A 6000-nucleotide genomic window follows, 5' to 3' on the forward strand; every position below is an offset into this window, starting at 1 on the left:
AAGACAGTTGCCAAGTCATCTTTTTAAGTGTCGTTGGTTCGATACAGACCTTGGTAGGAATGGGACTGTTAAACGGGATGATGTTTTACTGTCAGTGAACACTACCTTATGTTGGTACAGTGAAAACCTGTACATTTTGGCAACTTTGGCCAAGCAAATTTTCTACATCGATGATCCAAAGGTAGGGAAGGGATGGAAAGTTGTTCAAAGGATTGATCACAGAAGGGTGTATGATATTCCGGACTAAGATCCTGATGACAACGACAATGTGACAACTTTGCCGACCAACTCCTTGAAACTTTGACACAAATTGGTGCAGAAACACTTCAAGATACTAATATTGTCCAAGAACCATTTCAGGTAGATGAAGGTCCTCAAATCGAAATTCCTATAGACTTAATTACAATTGATCTTTGAAGTCTCCGAAGATACAATCCACCTGAGGGCATGGATGATGTTGTTGATGTACCAATGGATGAGGATGAATGGGAGACTGAAAGTGATCAAAGTGAAGATGATGATATTTATTGTACCGAGGATGAGGATTAAGGACTTTTGACTTATATGCAATGCAATTAAGTGTATTTAATTTTTTGTATATAAAAAAATTTTAATTGGATAAAGGACTAAAATAGCAAATTAAAGTCAATTCAAAGTGAGAAAAACAAGAAAATTCATCATTCAAGGTAGGTTTGCACGACGCAAGGGACGCATTCATCGCACTTGGTGGTTTGCGTGACGCAACAAGTTCAGTTCGTCCCGCAAGGTCTTCAAAACTTCCCAAAATCAAATATGGGCGCTTTTTTTAAATGTTCATTAAACATTGGGCGATGAATAAGGGTGAATCGTCACGTAATAACGTATTGCGCGATGAATGGGGTAACTTCGTCACTACATGTCATTCAAAATTCCCAAATTAAAATGTGGGCGCTTTTTTTTTTTTTTTTTAAATGTTCATTAAATATTGCTCGACGAAATGTGCTATATTTGTCACACTTTTTACTTATACACAACGAATGTTTTCCTTTTGTCGTGCATTGTTTTCAAATTAACCAAAAATAGGGCGGATTTTTTGAAAAATTCATTAAAATTGAGCGACGAATGTGTTTGTCACACAAACACCTTTGCATTATTGGTTCTAGAAAGCCTTTCTTTCTCTCATTTTCCAAAACCGCTTAGTACTCCAACTGTCTCACTCACTTAAACTCTATCTCGCTGCAACTCTCTCTCCCTCGAGCTCTCTTTCCCTGCAACTCTCTCTCTCCCGTGAACTCTTTCTCTCTCTCAACTCTGAGGTAATTCATTTTTTTTCTTTATTTGTTAATTATTTTAGATGTATGGTTTTTGTGGATTGATTACATATTAGGGTATTAGACATTAGGGGTTACAAATTTAGGAATTTAGGGTTTATCTCATTTTGGGGATTTAGGGTTTATCTCAATTTGGGGATTCAAGAATTTTGAAATTGGGGATTTAGGGATTTTAGAAATAGGGAATTTAGGTATTTCGAAATTTAGGGAGTAAGGCTCGGGTGTGCATCGGAGATAGGTGGTGGGGATTGGGTTGGGGTGGCGCAGGGATGGGTGGTGCAGGGTGGGGGTTATGAATTATTGTGTACTTGTATTGGTTGTGTTGTTTATTTGTTTGTAGGCTATGGGAAATGTTGTATTTCTGGGGGAAGTTCTGTCGAATTTTTCGTAGAGTATTTAAATTATTTTTACACTAACTTATTTCATTTTGAAGGTTGTAAAAAACTAGGGGTCCATGCAGACTCATGGGAATGTCACAGCTTACCCGCACCATCCAGGAGCATATAAAGATTTCGCGGGATGCTCGACATCGGGTGACAACAACAAAGGAGCAGCACAACTGTTTAGTCCATGACGTTGGCTCAATTGTGCGTCACTACTGCCCCATGCAGTGGGAGTCTTAGAGACTTGTCCCACAGGAGACCAAGGACTCCGTAATTCATAAGCTATCAGTTAGTAAAGTTTTTTTGTTTTTTTTTTTTCATTATTTTTTACGTAAAGTTGTGAAATTTAATGATTGTTAACTTTGATTAATTTGTTCGTATTTGCAGCATCACTATGACCTCTAGTACTTTGATGCCAATCAAGCCAAGTACATCTAAGAACTTTTCACCAGCCGATTCACTCAGTGGAAGAGCGACCTCCACAAGTATTTCCAGAGATTCGACGATTCGGCTGATGCTCTAACACACGGGTGCGCGTTGGAGTTGGTGAAGCGCCCTGAAAATTGGGCATGGCTCTGCACCCATTTTCAGGACGAAAAATACTTGGTAAGTAAATTATATAAATTATTATAGACTAATAATATTTTATTAATTCTTCAATTCTGTTTATTAATTTATTTTAATACTTTATAATTAATATTGGCACTAATACAATTCGTTTCTTTTTAACAGAAAATAGCCAAGGCCAATGCAATAAATAGGTCGAAGAAGAAGCTTCTCCACTACTCCGGCTCCCGACGCTTTTCATATAGGATGGAGGACCGACGTTGAGTAACCACATTTTTCCCAAAAAAAAGTTATTACTCTTACTCTAAATTACACAACTAATAACTAATTTTTATAATTTTTTAATGCAGACAGGTTCAAAGTTTCTGAAGATTGACACATTTAAGGAGGTGTACGTACAGCCTGGGGATGAGTTCACAGATGGGCTCCATGTAAGTTTTTGTAATTTTTAAATTTATAATTCTTATTCATTTTAAATAAATGTTATATAAATATTAATTAACTTGCTTTTATAATTATAGGCTACTATGGTGGAGATGAGCCAGGCTATCCTTGAGGAAGTGGCTTCCCAACTTCCCCTTGACACCCCGATAAAGGAGGTGCCCCCCCCCGCCGCCGCCCCCTCCGAAGATGCGAGTCTTCGTATCATGATAGACACCCTCAACTAGAGACTCGGTCCTAGGCCGGGGAAGGTGTATCATGGCATAGGAAATGTTTGCCATCGTGAGACAGGAGCCTCATCTTCCACCTCTACGTCAGGACAGGTCGCATCATTGATGGAGAAAGTAGCAAAACTCGAACAGCAGGTGTCGATCCAACATAAGCACCTTGTGATGCAGTCTGCTCACATTGCCACCCAACAAGCTCATATTGTTGCCCAAGAGTCTAAGATGGCCCAAATCATCACCACACTTCAGCTGTCTGGCTTCAACATCCCCGCTGCTACACCTCCTCCTACTACTTCAACCTCCCAGGCCGTTGACCCATCACAACCAATCGTAGGAGCTGACTCTGATGACTTTTTATTGTAGTTTTTTTTTAGATAAATATTTGTACATTCAAAATATTTCCCCACTTGTACATACATTTTCCACATTTATTTTAAATTAATATTCTTCTTTATCAATTACTGTTCTTAATTAAATTTAACCAAACAAAAAATTATTTTGTTTTGAAATTCAGATTATAAACAATTTTAAAAAATAAAAATAAAAATCATTCACACGACGTAATAATTTTTCGTCACTATTAACTAGAGTGACGATAGAGTTAAATCTTACGATAAAGAAACCTTTGTCTCTTAAAACTTTATGTGGCGAAGGATCCCTTCATTGATTTGTTCTTGCGGCACGAAATCCTTTGTCCCTCTAATCTTCATGCGAACAGTCCTGTTTCGTCGCAAATATAGTTATGCAATGAATATTCTTTGTCCCTATTCATTTTACGAGACGACCTCGTTCTTCGTCACGTAAGATACCTTTGTCCCATAAAACTTTATGCAACGAACCCTTTGTCCCTCTAATCTTCATGCGACGAGTCTAGTTTCGTCGCGCCCATAGATATATGTAACGAATTGTCTTCGCCCTTATTAATTTGAAGCGACGACGTAGTTTTTCATCCCGCAATACCATTCTTTATGAGCCTTGTGTGACCAACTTGGGATGACGAAGTTTTCGTCATTTATAATTTTCGGCGGCGAATTTCCTATTTACCCGACAATTTCTTGTTCGTCGTGATAACTGTTTTATGTAGGAGTGCATTAATTAATGGAATTCATCTCATTGAATGTTGGTTGTAGACATCACTTGCCACATGAGATGATAAACTAATGTGCTATAAATATCTTGTCTTCCTAGCATTATTTTTTGGCTAGTGCCATCCATACACCATTTTTTACCCTCTCAAAGATTTCTCTCAATCTTCGGTTGTCAGATCGAATGAATTGAAGAAGATCAGTGTTCAAAAATTCACAAGAGTATGTGGGAGCTAAAAATGGGTGGGTGAATAACACTCCCCGTCTTTTTATAAGGAAATTGTTAGAATACCACATTTTTTTTACCATATTTTTGTACCTTCTGATGTGGCAAGTGATGGTTTAAATGCCACATCAATTAATGAATTTATCTTATTGAATGTTAATTGTATGCACCACGCGTCACATGAGATGATACAGAAATGTGATATAAATATTTGTTCTCGCAATCATTACTTTTTTCAAATACTTAGATGCTTATATTGACGTAAACATATTACCTTGGATAATAACAAAAATAATTATTATATTATATAATAATATAACATGGTAATGAAACAAACCTCGGGAAAAGATGTGAGGAAGCCACAAAACGAGGCCGGAGAGATCTCGGCGGTGTAGATAGGAGTTTATCATAAAAGCATAGCCAACTCCAACTCTGGCTATGAATCTCCCGAACATGAGGAAGGCGTAGTTGGGGGCAAAACCCATGAGGAGAGCTCCACTAAAGAAGATTGTTACGGCAAGTACTATGGGGTCCCAGCGTCCAATCCAGTCAGAGGTTTTACCGGCAAAGGCAAAGCCAATTAGAGAGTATATGTTCAAAGTACTGTTAAGAACTTCGACTTGGACATCCATTATATGATTGAATAAATGATCAATTAGTTTTTGTACTTTTTGAGCCAATTTGGCAATAGAGTAGTTCTCAGATACCGCAATGAAACGTGCTGATTTCGTGAGAGAGTAGATAATTACTCATATGCCATCATGACTAGTTCTTGTTCTTGTAAGTTTGTGAAGGAAATCCATAGTAATTTCTTCCCCCTTCCAAATAGGAATAGGAAGAGGTTGAGATAATCCTGCCGGTTTCTGCACTTGTTGACAAACTAAACACTTCTCACATATTCAGCAATATGTGATACCCGACTAGTAGTAGAAAGCTTTATTGTGTGATACATCTTGGTAGAACCAGGATACATATAGTCGATTCCCAGAGACAAATGCACCATCTCTTCTAACTTATAAGATATTGTCGTGTACCATTTGCAACTTCTTCTATCAATTTTAAACACAATTTATCATTTTGTTAAGCCGAGTGAACTAGACCAACAAGTATCAGTCGAACTTGGAAATGAGCTAACAATTGACCATGATAGGATTTTTACCACCTGCAAAAGTAGGGATAAGAACACTTAAAAATACTTACAAGAGTACAAGGTTGTCGTAGTATAGCGGTTCAAGCAAAGTCGTTTTCCACAGAGATTAAATGAGTAATTTGTGTTTAAAAACCCTAATGGTCGAGAATCATTAAGACAATTAGATAGTTTAATCAAGGTGATTAATAATTCAAAGCAAGCATGTATCCATTCATAAGCAAATTAATAAAATCACATATTCGTGCTAAGGTCCAAGGCTTCGCCCTAACAAAACAACTAGTTACAAACAATCATAATAAAATAATATTAAGAACAAGGATAAAAAACACCTAGAAAATAAACTTGAATTGTCAAAGGCTTGTGCATTTCCTCCTCTCCTTCCCTTCTAACCCTAATGGCTAAAAAGTCTTATTTATACTACTACAAAATAAAACCCTAAAAAGTAGAATAAAACTAGGAAACATAATAAAATAATAAAACAGAAAATAAAAGGTTTCCTATTTAAAGTAAAATTTGGACTTCTCAGGAAATCAGACTTTTGATCAACCAAATAAACTCCAATTTGCCCCAAAAGGTCTCCTTTGAAATCTGGAGACATCCCCTACAAATCC

The 6000-nt window shown here is 37.0% G+C and overlaps 1 pseudogene; it reads right to left on the reverse strand.

Moving 5' to 3' along the window:
* Positions 1-5233, reverse strand: part of LOC137730042 (putative polyol transporter 1) — a 30059-nt pseudogene extending 24826 nt beyond the window's left edge.
* Positions 5234-6000: the final 767 nt, after the last annotated feature.

This window comes from Pyrus communis, chromosome 3 (genome assembly GCF_963583255.1).
Source record: "Pyrus communis chromosome 3, drPyrComm1.1, whole genome shotgun sequence".
NCBI lineage: Eukaryota > Viridiplantae > Streptophyta > Magnoliopsida > Rosales > Rosaceae > Pyrus > Pyrus communis.